Source organism: Capsicum annuum, chromosome 7 (genome assembly GCF_002878395.1).
Source record: "Capsicum annuum cultivar UCD-10X-F1 chromosome 7, UCD10Xv1.1, whole genome shotgun sequence".
Lineage (NCBI taxonomy): Eukaryota > Viridiplantae > Streptophyta > Magnoliopsida > Solanales > Solanaceae > Capsicum > Capsicum annuum.
In genome coordinates, this window is record NC_061117.1 from 90,119,292 (window position 1) to 90,133,805 (window position 14,514).

The window sequence follows — 14,514 nt, forward strand, 5'->3', positions numbered from 1 at the left end:
AAATGAAATCATCATGTCCTCAAAGGATGTGGACTTACATCTAACTCTGACTGTTGTCCTGGAATCTACTGCTGATTTAGAGCTCATGCCTCTGAACCTATGGTGTAACATAAGAGAAAGCACCATAGCGCAAATGCGTTAGTACGTCTGAATGTACGAGTATACGAGTGAGGTAGGCTAAATGCAAAGGGTTATATGCATGGACAATACTGACTGATATAAACTTGAGAGTACATACATGCATACATAACTGTAACTGAACTCATGGAGATATGGACTACTAAGTCTGAATACTGACAACATGAGTGTACTGATAATGAGATTCTAAAAGACTGAGTTTAGTGATATTGATATGTAAATCACTAATAAGTGATGGATTTGATACTGTATTACTGGTATACTAAGAGACTGATATTTTATTACTGATAAATAAATGATTATTTCTGATAGTTCGAATTATGAAGAACTGATCTAATTAACTGTATCTGATAGTCTTGAAGCTGAGTACTAATAGCATGAGTTCTGATAACTGTTGTGATTGATAACATAAGTGACTGTATCTGACAGTCCATAAATCTAAAGGAAACTATTTGAGTTCAATTCTATTTCTGAGTTGACTATATCTGACAATCCTGATATACTAAAATCTGAAGAACTATCTGAGTTCTTTACTGAGACTGGGTAGCTATAGCTGACAGTCCTGAAATCTGTAACTAAAACTGTGGGAAGTAGTTATCTAACCGACATGCCCCAAATACGCTATAATAGCTAAGCTGGGGTCCAATCTCTGCCCCAACTGGAGGGGTGTCAATACCGCGCCACTGGTAAGGACAGCTGTGAGAACCCTATATTGGCAGGTACTCAATGAGAATGGTAGGAACCCTAAACTAACAGGTTAAGCCACCTCATCAACCCTAATCTAACGGTTTAAGATATCTCAACCTACGCTAGCTACGTAGTTCTGGAACACAAGGATGACTACTAAGAATCACACCCTGAACTGGCGGGTGACTTCCCATCCTTAGGTTTACTCGATGCTAACTTCTACTCCCATCTGAAGGACACTGAACTAAATAACTAATCTGAACTAAATAACTGAACTGAACTGATTAGCTGAACTGATACTGATTAACTGGACTGATACAAGTGGTATTGTTTAGCAGAGCTAAACTAAGTTTACTGGACTCCAAGGACTGACGGAATGTACTAAGTTCTGAGGACTGGTTGAGAGTACTGAAGTTACTGAGATTAACTGTGAATACTGAGGTTGCTGAGGTTACTGAGCACTGAGATTACTGAGATTACTCGACTACTGAGATTATTGAGATTACTGAGATTTCTGAGTTTTCTTGAGTCACATGACTGACTGAATTCTATAGATCATGGCTTGACTGAGAGTATCATGAAAACATGACATGGCTCTAGGCACACAGCTATATTTTTCGAGTACAAGTACCCCCAGGACTCGATGGAAGAAAACTGACATAACTTGAATTTCTTGAGTACACGACCATCCATAACAATCCATAATACATGAGTGGGGGATTTCATGAAGTACATGGTCATCATAATATCTATCATGAATAGGAATGCTTATAATCAAGTCATAAATCTCATATTCTAATATCATGGGCATTCCGACAACATATACTATTCATAGCAAGGGCATGGAAACCTTTCAAGCATAAGGGAACGGTAACATACAACATTTAGTTCATATTGTAATGATTTAGGGATATTATACTTCATGTATTTATTCAACATTTCAAACATAGTAGGAAAAGCATGGATATAATTCGCATACATAATTCATATCTTCATCATCATACATGCTTCATGCCACTACCATAAGAATACATAATTAGCATGGAAATTCATATTGAAGTGTATAGCTAACATGAACTTGTTATTTAGATATCATGAAATCATGTAAATATGAAGTTCTAATATACTAGGCATTTTATCGAACACCTTGCATGCATTCTTTAAGGCATATGTGGATTTCATACTTGCATTCTATCAATCCATCTAAAGATCATGTTTTTCAACTAACAACATAACTTTCATGAGATATACAGTCACAATACTATTATTAGAAAAACAAACAAGCATCAACATAGGTATGATCATATCAACACAATCAACCAAAAGATTGATTCTTGAACTCCATGGATGAAAGGAATCGTGGATAAACAAACACTACGCATACCTTGGAAGGGAGGTTCTTGATGATAAACGGAGGAATTTCCTTGAAATTTGATCTTTAAGCTTGATTGTGCAACCCTAGTTGTTTTTCTCCTATGGTGCTCTTGGATGATGAGCTTTGAGATGTTAATAGGGTTGTAATGTGTTTAGAAGCTATATATTTCGTAGGGTTGAGTTTAGGGATGTGTTAGGAGTGTTAAAAGACTTAATTACCCTCAAAATAACTCAAAACGGAGTGTTTTTGGCATTGAAACTGACTTAGGCGGCGCCTAACCAATCGCCTAAGTTTGGTTGGGCGGCGCCTAACCAAACACCTATCCGTACTGTCTCTCACAAAAATGGGCATAATTTTTCGCTCGGGTATTGGATTAAGGCAAAATTGGTATCGTTGGAAAGGTAATTCAATTATTTACAATTTGGTGGGCACAAATACCACATTAATATAGAGTTATACTCATTCAAAGATGACCCTTACAAAATCAAACACTAAAACTTGATGGATTCAAAAACTCTTAGCTTGTATTACCTTAAGTGACTCGTATGAACATTATTAATGCATCATAAGATATCTTATCGCTAGGATACTCATTGTAAGTCATGCACTAAAATGTTACTCACAGGATAGGAGGTTTCATACGTAGGAAAAATGATTCGTCTCCTAGCTTAGAAACATATGGGGTATTACGCTTCTCTTGACCAAGGCTTCAAAATACCGCGAAAAGTCTTCAATTGCTTGATAATTCCAAAGCCTTGATCCCTTAGATAATTCCTTGTACTTTTGATGCTCCTTGTGCTTGTATCATCCTCTCTATCTTGAAGGAATTTGTCCTCAAATTCAGATCTTGCAAACACCAAAGAGAGCAAAACAAATACACAATCCTCTTGGTAGGAGGGTTAGTATTAGTAACACGTTCATATCATCAACCCATGGTTTCTCACACTTGACATATACCCACATATCCTTAGTATTTGACATGAAAAGCTTAGCATAAATGAAACCAAAGACATGAATAGCATTAATATCAAAGATAAGGGAGCATGACCAGCAATTATAACTTCACACCTCAAGAATATTCCGAGGTTAAATGGGATCAAAGGATAAGGACTTAAGCCGAGATGGCCCACTCCTTTCACTAGGTTACCAAGCCCACAATAATTCAAGGCATTACCCACCACTTGGACAAACACAAGGCCGCAATAAACAAGATATTTATAAGGGATTTTATCACACAAGTTCGAAGGACCATGTTCAATATCAAGATCATCATTACTAGCATCAACACTAACTTGAAAGTTTTTAATCATACCTTTCTCTTGTTCTAGTAGTGAACTAATTTTAAGAGCAAGTTGATCATGGTACAAATTAAGGAAGATATTAAGATAAGAAGCATGCACCCTTATGTCAGACAAACCCGAACCCAACACACTAGAGGGTACATCACAACATTTTCAAGCTCAAAGAAGAGCATGAACTAGCCCTTAGGAGTTTTGTTCACAACTAAAGAGCTACCAAGTAAAGAAGAATGTACTTGTAAACCCATCACCACTTCACAAGACACTAAATCACAACATTTAAGTTCAAGGAAATGAAGGAAGTAGTGATGTTACCTCTGGTTAGACTTGGGCAATCCACTAGTTTGGAGCTTTCAGCCATTGGTGCCTTTGGAACTCCCACATGTTTGGGATGGAGTTATTTTGAATTCTCCCTTGGAAATACATCTTCTTGTACCTGCAAGTAAGAAGAATTAATGCTAGGAAAAATTCTAGCACTTGGGTTAATGAGTAACAAAGGTTCTTTGTGGACAAGATCCACAATCAAGCATTTTACTCCCATCCTAACTTCACTACCCACGACTTCCCTTTCCTTTTCCCTATTTTCTTTATATTTTTCTTGAACTTTACCATCTATTTTCTCTCTATCTTGAATCTTGGCCTCATTCTCTTTGAATTCTCTTTTCTCCTCTTTATCTACTTGGATGAAGGCAATTCGATTTAGTGTGGTTTGGAGAGGGGGTATCAGCTTTGGTTGAAGATGGATTTTGGTTGGTAGCTCTGGATTTGGTGAAGTGTAGGATATTTGATTTTGAGGGGTTTGAACTTGTTGAGGGGTCTGAACTTGTTGAGGAATTTGTTCGGATTTGGTGGTGGATTTTGAGTTCCAAGTCCCTCTTGTTGGACTTGGTTCATTTGGTGAGGTATTGGCCTTTGTAGGGTCCGGTTAGAAGACGTTTGGGATTGGTTTAGTGGCTTGTTTTGTGGAGCTCTTGGAGGATTAAGCATTTGGTGGAGGGTTTCGGGGGTTATAGTCATGGAAGAGTTATTGGCTTGGACACTAAAGGATGCATGGTAGGGAATAAGAGTATAAGGTCGTGAGTTCCTCCTACTTTCAACACGATCAAGTCTTCCACTAAAAGTGGAAGTTTTAGTCCGCATAGCATCTATATCACTCTTCATGTCTCTTCTCAAGGCATCATGACTATCTTCCATTCTTTGAGCAAAGTCTTGACCCAAGGCATCAATCCGAGCCATCAAGGCTCCAATAGCATCCCAACGGTTGGGAAGTAGTACCCTCGGATTCCATGGTAAATGTACCTAAGAAGAAGCAAAAAACAGCAAAGAGAAAACCTACAAAACAAACAAACAAGTTTGTTCAAGAAGGCCTCACCACACTCTCACTCAACCTCACCTCACACTTGGCTTCATAAGTGTTGAATAATTGGAAATACTTGGCAAGTTACTTGAGTGGTGAGAAGCAGTCAGGAATCGATAATTTTTTGAAATGACTCAAATAAAGTGATGCACGGACTTGAACCAACAAAAAATTATGAATTAAAATGAAAAAAGCACACAAGACTAAAGAAACGAAACAACGGACTCAAATCTAATTACCAAACTAGTAGGTACTTACTAGCTTACTAATTAGTGATAGAAACAACAAAATTGAAACTAGAAACAACAATTAGAAACTAGGAAATCTAATTTTGAACTCAATTCGGTTGGTCACCAAAGTGATGACATGGCAGCTTGTAAGTGGACGTCACCTTTCAAAATTTTCAGAACTCAATTCACTTATTTCGGCCAAACACACTTAGGAGAATAAGAAATTTCGTTCGGAAGGGAAAGATTGAAGGTTTGGAGCCTTTTTGGAGCTTCAAATGAATTTAAAATGGATTGGTCCCCCCCTTCCTTGTACTTTTAATTGTACTTTGATATTCCCTTTGTCCCCTCTTCTTTGGGAATATTGTGACTATGCTAGGGAGTATTCTTTGTACAAACAACTTTCACCTTCTCTTTGTTTCTTTTTGTGGATCAAAATAGGACTTTGAATATTCTTCTTCAACAAGTTTTGAAGATGATGAAGAACAATATAAATTCAATTTTTCTTTTAGATCTAGATTCCCTTTGCCAAGACAAGCTCAAATATCAACAAATCAGCTACAAATCATCCACAACACCACAAGTCACACGTTACCCTCTTCACAAAAGCTTCAAAACTCCACAACAATGGTGGATCTTAGCTCAAACACAACCAAATCTTGTTTTAAACTTAGATCTAGACACTTTAAGTGCTAGAGAACAAGAATCTAACACTTGAAACCAACAAAAAACAACAAAATTTAGTAGATCTAACTTGTAACTCATGGATCTACCAAAAACAACAAGACAACACACAATTTTTTTTTAGATTTTCAGATATTTTGACTTTTTTTTTGTGAGATTTTCTTGATAAGGACACTAAAACCAAGATTTAGGGATGTTGGAACAACCCTAACCAAGGCTTTGATACCAAATAATAGCCTAAAGAAAGGCTAAAACACGAAATTGACACTAGATATGAAAAAATCTGCAAGCACACAAAGAGAAAACAATACTTAGAAAGGAGATGAAGAAGAAAGATTGCATAAATGTAAAGATAATAGAGTGACCCTTACTTCCACTAGTTGATTAACAAAAGGAGATGTATCAAATCTCCAATCACACCTCACAAATGAAAGTTCAAACCATTCTCTTAGGTAGACACAAAGGGATTCACCTTCCCCAAGCACCAACCTTTCTTGCCAATTTGTCAACACAAGTGAAATCCATCACTTAGTGTAAACCTTAATTTCAGATTCTCTCTCTAAGAGAGGAAGAAAACTAAAACTAAAGAGTATCTCTCAATAATTTCATCAAAGTCTAATAAGAAGAGAAGCAAAATGGTCTATTTATACTATTACATGCCAAATGACAAAACTACCCTTAATGAGCTAAGGGAATTGGGCGGCTCTTGAGTGTTTCCTTGGAGTGCAAAATATCTTCATTAACCTTCACTTGATGCGCCTATTGAGTGCATAAGTTCCCCTCCTTCCTTCTCTTGAACAAGGCTTCAAAATACTCCAAAAAGTCTTCAATTGCTTGCTAATTCCGAAGCCTTGACCCCTTAGATAATTCCTTGTACTTTTGATGCTCCTTGTGCTTGTATCTGACATGCTATTGGCTCATACTCCATTCAATAAGGTATTACATCAAACACTCAGCATGTATTAAGTCTTAGCATGTATCGAAGAGCACATAATTGGGGAATTTCATGCTATCATATCACAATTCATTCATTAAGACTTTTCAACAAACACTTGGCATGTATAAGCTTGCACACAATTGGGGATTTCTAGTCAACATGCTATAATGGCTCTAATTCCTTCACATAAGCATTTTATCAAACATATGGGGAGAATGCTTTGCTTATTCAATAATTTCTTCACTTAATTGACATGAACACATCACTTGACAAGCAACTTAAAGAGGGTTTATCATGAATATCACATACTAGGGTCAAAGCTTGAAACATCATAAACAAAACATGAATTAAAAACTCAATAATAGCATGAACTCCAATTTTAATTCACATAAATTATGAAAACTCATAAACATAAGATCTTTGAAATTTAGAAAAGGGTTCTTGAGCTTCTTGAATGAAAGGGACCCAAGAATCAACATCTGCATACCTTAGGAAACTCTTTCTTGAAGGCTCTTGGAGAGATTCTTGATTTCTCTTGATTTTTCTTGAAGAAGAAAGAAGGGTTTTGATTTGTAGGAAACCCTAGTTTTTTATGTTGAAGATGAGAAATGAAGTTGTGAGCCTTGATCGGATATAAATAGGGGTTGAAAAAAGTGGGAGAAAGACCAAAAAGACCTTTTAAAAATGAGTTAAAAATGCTGAACGGGGGTTGCGACGGTCGAAGCGATGGTCCACTGCTAATTTGACGGTCCATCGGGTTATTTGTCATACGTCGATCAAAAAAAGAATACACTGCCTCGATGCGACGGTCTTAGCGACGGTCCATCTCAAACCCGATGATCCGTCAGATCGCCCATCGGACGTTGTCCAGCATGAGGCCATACTGCCTCAACAACGATGGTCCTAGCGATGGTCTGTCGCAGCCTTGACGGTCCGTCGTCCTGGCCGTTGCACTTGGGCCAGTTACTTCTTTGGTTGCGACGGTTTGGGCAATGATCTATTGCAAGCTCGACGGTCCGTCAACCCGATCGTCGTACCTAGGCGGTTCCAACTACTTTTAATAAAACGTCATAACTTTCTCGTTCAATGCTGATTTTGACAAAATTGGTATCACTGGAAAGATTATTCAATGACCTACATGAAAAAAAGTCGATATTAGAGAAATTCTACACGATTTAAAATATTTCTCACTTAGGAAGTCACTTCTCAATCTTTTAGGGTTGAATTTACACTTCACTAAGCTCTAAGGCTCGGACTACGAGAGAATTTTGTGGGGTCTTACAACTCTGTAACCCAAAAATAGAATACAAGAAAGAGAAAGATTCCTAAATTCCCCGTAGCCTCTCTCTTATGAGTATGGTGCCCTACACACCCTTAAAAGAAACTCTACTTGACATGACTTTGTGGATGCCCAATTGACTACGAACCTAGGGCTCTGATACCAATCTGACATAACCCGAACTAGGGCCTAGTCATGTTGATTATCTCAAGTCCAACAAGGACCGAAGACCACCCCAATACCAAAATCATTAACCGCCCTACACCCCATATGGGATGAATTCCGAATATATAACGTGATAAGGTAATATTAAATTAAATACATAATAATAAGTCTAAAATCAAAACCAAAATCCACAACCAATTAACCATCCAATACCAATCCTAATGCCAATACCAATACTTCTGCTAAAATTAATAACGACACGGCCCATGCCTATAATAGTCAAAAAAAAGTCTCTAACCGGAATCAAGAAATATCCAGTTGGGACATGTCCCCGACCATAGCCAAAACCAAAACCAAAGAAATAAAAATGATATAAAGAAGTCCATTGTATAAAATAGGGTCTTCTAGAATATGGAAGCTCACCACTTTAGTCTTACTCACAAGCTATCCTCGAATCACCAAGTCACTAAGTCAGAGAATTAAAAGTATGGTTGGTTCCTGCATCGCATGTGGATAAAGTGCCCTAAGATGGTTAGGGGAGTAAACATTAGCATACAACTCAGGGATAAGGATAAAATAATGTCATCAATTCCAAACCAAAGCAAACCAATGCAAATAACTATATGCAATTACATAAATACATATATATTATGTCGGGATAGGGTATAAGGTTTAGTATGCATTTAAAATCTTAACCTAAATTGTGTAGGTTTACAGTCATAAGTCCACCCATAGGCCATATGGGTCCAGTGTTACCCCCTAAAGAGGCCCTAGTGCGTGTAGCCGTATGAATCAGAGATATCATAGAAGGTCGAGGATTCCCGTGTACCCTTCGCCCTCCATAATACATATGTACATGTATAGACTTGGGGGAATCCCTTGTACCCCACAAGAACATGGTCATCAATACCAAACCTTACGTCAGTAAATATGAGTTTCTAGTGTCCGTCCATCAGACTCACACCTTTACGTCTAGTTATCTCAACCCCCATTATTGCTTAATTAAAATATTTAGCACATAACCAAACCACCAATATTAGGAGTCAATTATTAAGGCATTATTAAGTGGTATCATCATACCAACTATAGCTTGCAAGCAATGCTATTAGCTAGCACTTAAGGGATTCCTATGTACCCCGCAGACTCCATTATTAAAATCACTTGGGGATTCCCGTGTATCCCTACATGGTTTTCAATATATAATCGGTTGGTAGATTCTCGTGTACCACAAGGTTTCCACAACCATCCATAAACATTTAACCATTTATACCATGAATTAGTTACAAGAAATAAGTCAAACCAAACACTTTGGGGATCCCATTGTACCCCTAATTTAAATTTTCACCTTTCTCATAACTACTAACCAGTTTCACAATATAGGGTTGGGGTTATAACCACTTCAAAAGTCACAAATTCAGAGAAAGTTATCATTATCAAGTTTCACCACCACACCCATACTCCCATGTGTTCAAACCCATATTTAAAACATAGAAAACCATAATTAAACCATGGGAAAACATCATTCAACATTAAGAATTCAAATACCCCCATCTTTTATTTCAAAACCATAAAAATACCATGAAATCCATACATTTAAACATGTTTTTAAAGTAAAATAATAACGAGGGAGGAGTAATATACCTAAAATACAAAGAAATTTAGAAGAGATTACACCCCTACAACCCTAGATGACCCCTTCCTTTGAAACCTTATCCTTTGCTTGAATAGAGAGCTTGAGAGAGAATTTAGTAGTGCTTTATAGGGAATGATGTATTAATAAAGTCCCAATGAAGATTTTAAGTCATGGTATCAAAGGGACTTAATATGACAAATGTCTATAATACCCTCAGCTAAAAGCTGTAAAAAATTATCTTTGGTTATGAGTCGGCCCATTGACTCATCACCATATCATATGATTCGTAGCCTTGATCCATATCCTAGACAGTGAGTTGGACATCCATACACTGTCCACCTAACAACTCATAAACCAACATAGTACCCAAAGAGGTCAGACATTGGACAACCTACGACTTCACCTTATGACTCGTAACCTACCCTCACGGCTCCTAGTGAGTCACTCGTACTCAGAGCAAAGTTAAGCCACTAAGTTACTAAATTTGGTTAAGGTTTGTCCAAATGACTCGTTACCACCCTTAACGACTTGTATCACTAAGTCGTAACCAAGACATAAAACCTAACCACTATCCATTGGACACCCTATGACTAAGGTCACCTTACCCATCAAAACACTATATGACTCGTATGGTCAAGTTGTAATCAAGATAGTAAGCTCAAATCCCAGGAAATTTCCAAGGGCCAAAAATCTAGGGTGCTTCAATTAGTGAAGCAGCTAGTCCAATGATATCATTAGTTAAGTTTACTGATGTGGATTGATAAAAAAAAATTGAAGAATGGTGTCGAAATGACTGATTTTTTTATGTTGAACATCTTGAAGAAAATAAAAAACACCACAACGGGTATATAAAATTAAAGGATTGAATAGTTGACGTAATCGAATAAAGGAAAACGTATTATTTGAATGAGAGATTCAATGAATATAGATAGTTGATTTGATAGTGACACCAAAACAAAGATCTTTTACAAAAATAAGAATATTGATCGTGATTAGTGATTTGGTGATGGTGATAGATGATTTTGATCCTTTTTTTTCAAAAAAAAAATACCACCATAAATTTAAAAAAAATTGAATATTTTGGGGGGAAAAAGGAAAGAATGATTGTATTATTTTGGGGATGAATTGGTGAGTGATGATGAACAAGATCAAAGTTATTTACCAGGACCCTTAACAAAACTTCAGATGTCAAAACATAATTCAAAACACAATCCAACAAAGAGAATCCCAAAAAAGTTATAAAAGATGAGATTGTAAAAGGAAAAAATACAACCACAATGAATGAATTTCTAGATTTAAAAAAATGAAAGAAGAAAGAGATTGATGATGGTTTATAAGTAATGAGGTTAAAAGTGCAGTCGCCATGGAAGAATCAAGTTAGTAGACTTGTTTCATATATTGTGAATACTACCAAATGAATGAATTAATAGTAGATTTGTTCTATCTTGAATACGACTAAGATGTTGATGATGATGATAATGAGAGAAAGGGTGGCGAGTGCAGTTAGTGTGAATAGATCATACCGATTGACATGTTCTAAACATAGTGAATCAGAAAGTCGAAAAGTGTTTCTTCACATTGAAGAAAACACGAAAAATTGATATAAGATCAAAATTAACCTTGTTCTAATACCATGTTAAAAATTGAAAGAAGTTTGAAGGTGATTGCAAAAAAATTGAATGAGAATTGAATGAATAATTGAGTTGAATTGAATACTTGAATAATTGAACTTGAATTGATTATATTGAAGGTATTCAATTGAAATAAAACAGAGGTACAATGCTCTATTTATACAAGTAATGAAACAAACTAACCCTAATTTATAACCAATTCTAAACTAATTTCATTCTCTCTAAATAAGGTAGAAGTCTAAATAAGGTACAAAATAATAAAGTGATACACTCCTAAATAAGGTCGAAGATATTAGACATATATAGTAATGTTTTACCTAGGTGTACAGAAGGAATAAAATAATAAATAAGAATTCTAATTTAATTCAAAATCAATATGTTGAGTCAGTTGAAACTAAGGCTGACCCAAGCTATGTACAACAGCAGACGAATATAAAATGAAATGAAATAAGGTATTTAATGTTGGCATTCGTCTAATACCAACAGACAAATATACTATTGGTATTCATCTAATATCTTGTAACTTATTTAGTAGTGTATCCTACCTTATTTAGGAATGTATAATTTTATTATTCTATACTTTATTTAGACTTCTACCTTATAGAGAGAATGAAGTCAGTTTAGTATTGGTTCTGAATTAGGGTTAGTTCATTTCATTACTTGTATAAATAGGGCAGTGTACCTCTATTTTATTTCAATTGAATACATTCAATAAAATTAATCCAAATTCAATTCTTCATGTATTCAAAATTGAAATAGGTGAATCAATCCTGTCCAAAGAACAGATACAACAATATTCCAATAATTGTTGAAGGTTTGATATACTAAAAGCTAAAACTTATCAATTAAGGACCAGATATTTTTATGGGTGTACGCATCCATTAATTATTATATGTTAGCGCAAATTTTTAGTAATTCTCCTTTTTGAAATGCAAGAAGATGAACATGACTCTTGATGTAATAATAAACTTTGAACTATGGAAAGGACCTTACAAATCTTACTGGACTAGTAAGTCTGAAATAATCTAATCAAAGTCTAGTTGAGACACATTTCGCCCATAAATGTCTAATCAACTCACGACTAACGACTTTTATTTCATCTATTCCATGTTATGTAATATTAAATACAAACTTTTCATGTAATACCCAAAAAGTTCGACATTAGATGTGAATGTAGAAAATGAAATTCGACCATGACTTTTGTTTGAACGGTTCAATCTAAATACTTTGACTTAGGCCGGGTTAAAGTCAAAGAATCGTTCGGCGCTGGTACAGCATAGTACAAACTCAACCAAAAGGAAAGAACCACAACTGTTAAAATTATGTGGCTAATAACTAACATCTTAAACTTGTCAGTAAATTTATTTATTTTTAGATATTCGAACATGACCTGAATGAACATCTAAATACATGATAAAGTTTTTTTACTAGACACTCCCAGATAAATTTTTAAAACAATTTCTGCATGCGTGTGTTCACAAATGTCCATTGCGTAAATAAGTTAACACATAATATATGTCACCTCCTTAAATTATACACCTCAGTCCCATCTGAATCAGACTTGAGTTCTATGCTTATCAAAACTAATTTGTATGATTAAATGATGTAGCTTTAAATGATTAACTTATTTATATAATGAACATTTGAGTACAAGAACTTTTTTCAAAAAAATTTATACCTGAGTTTTGTGCTTATCAAGACTAATTTGTATAATTAAATGATGTAGCTTTAAATGATTAACTTATTTTTATAATGAACGTTTGAGTACAAGAACGTTTTTCAAAATTTGAGTTGAAAGTGTCTGACAGATACACTTTTATCACATGTTCTGGTAGTCATTCGGAACATATTGTGATTCATGTATCTATTTACTGAAAATTTTGGAAAATTATCCATGTAATTCAGCCAGATAATAAAGACGCTGCGAAGTTCGTACAATTAGTTGTTAAAGAATACTATATGATATTGGTGTTACCCTCAAAGGACCCTTCGTTAACTGCTAAATCATAGATTATAACCACAAACTAGCTACAAGATGTCAAACTTGAAGTGTTTGGTTTATTTTACAAGGTCATAACAAGAAGTTTAATTAAACGTAATAGTTAATACAATATTATATAATTGCAATATAAAGAGTGAAAATTAGTGACTTGGCATGAAAAGTATTTTTGGACATGTTCTTAATATATGTATAACTACCCCAAAATCCATGCAAAGTATGAAGGTACTAATGCAGTATTTTGAAAATTATTAAAACGATCGACTCATTGAATTCTCAAGAAAGAAGAAGAATAAGACTATTGGCATTTGGCTGGCACAATGACCATGGATATACATGCAGCTAGTTAGTACGTACAATTCAATAAATTAAAACCCAATGGTCAAATATGTATATATATTTATTTCAAAAAGCAAGACTGCTTCATTAGTGTTGGCTGTTAAGTCTAGCTTGTTAGACCATGCTACACGACAACAGAAGGGTCTAATCCTCCATTGACATATGAATAACTACATTAATTTCGAGATGACAGTCACATAAAACTTCTTGAGTATTATTTCCTAGATAGTCACTCTAGGTGTTGTCTTACAAAGTAATTTTCTTTATTGAAAAAGGTGAAATAAAAAAAATGACTATGAAATAATAAATATTACTCAAGAAAATATATAATACCCTCCATGATTTTGGATGGTTATACCCGATTGCCTTCGAGAGGCCAACCAAATGGCTGATAAATTAGCTACCTTAAGTCATAGTATGGACAGTAAAAAGATTTACACCTCCATTGATAGCCTCCCATGGCAAGTGAGAAGTCTAATCCAAATGGATAAAAGGAAGATCCCTAACCTTAGGATTACGAAGAAAAAGATCACGAATTGGGTTTTGATGATACATGCTGACCACATGTACAACTTTGTGATACTAATTGGGGTTAGGATAAAATCTAAAGAGATCCTGTATCTCTCAGAAATTATAACAGTTTACCTGTGCACTGTGTCTATTAGGGCCAAAACCTATTTTTTTTTTTGGCTTCGAATGGTGACTACAACATTTTAGTCTTATTGCTCCGCTTGTAAAGTGTGGCCTAAAATAGCAGAAAGTGTG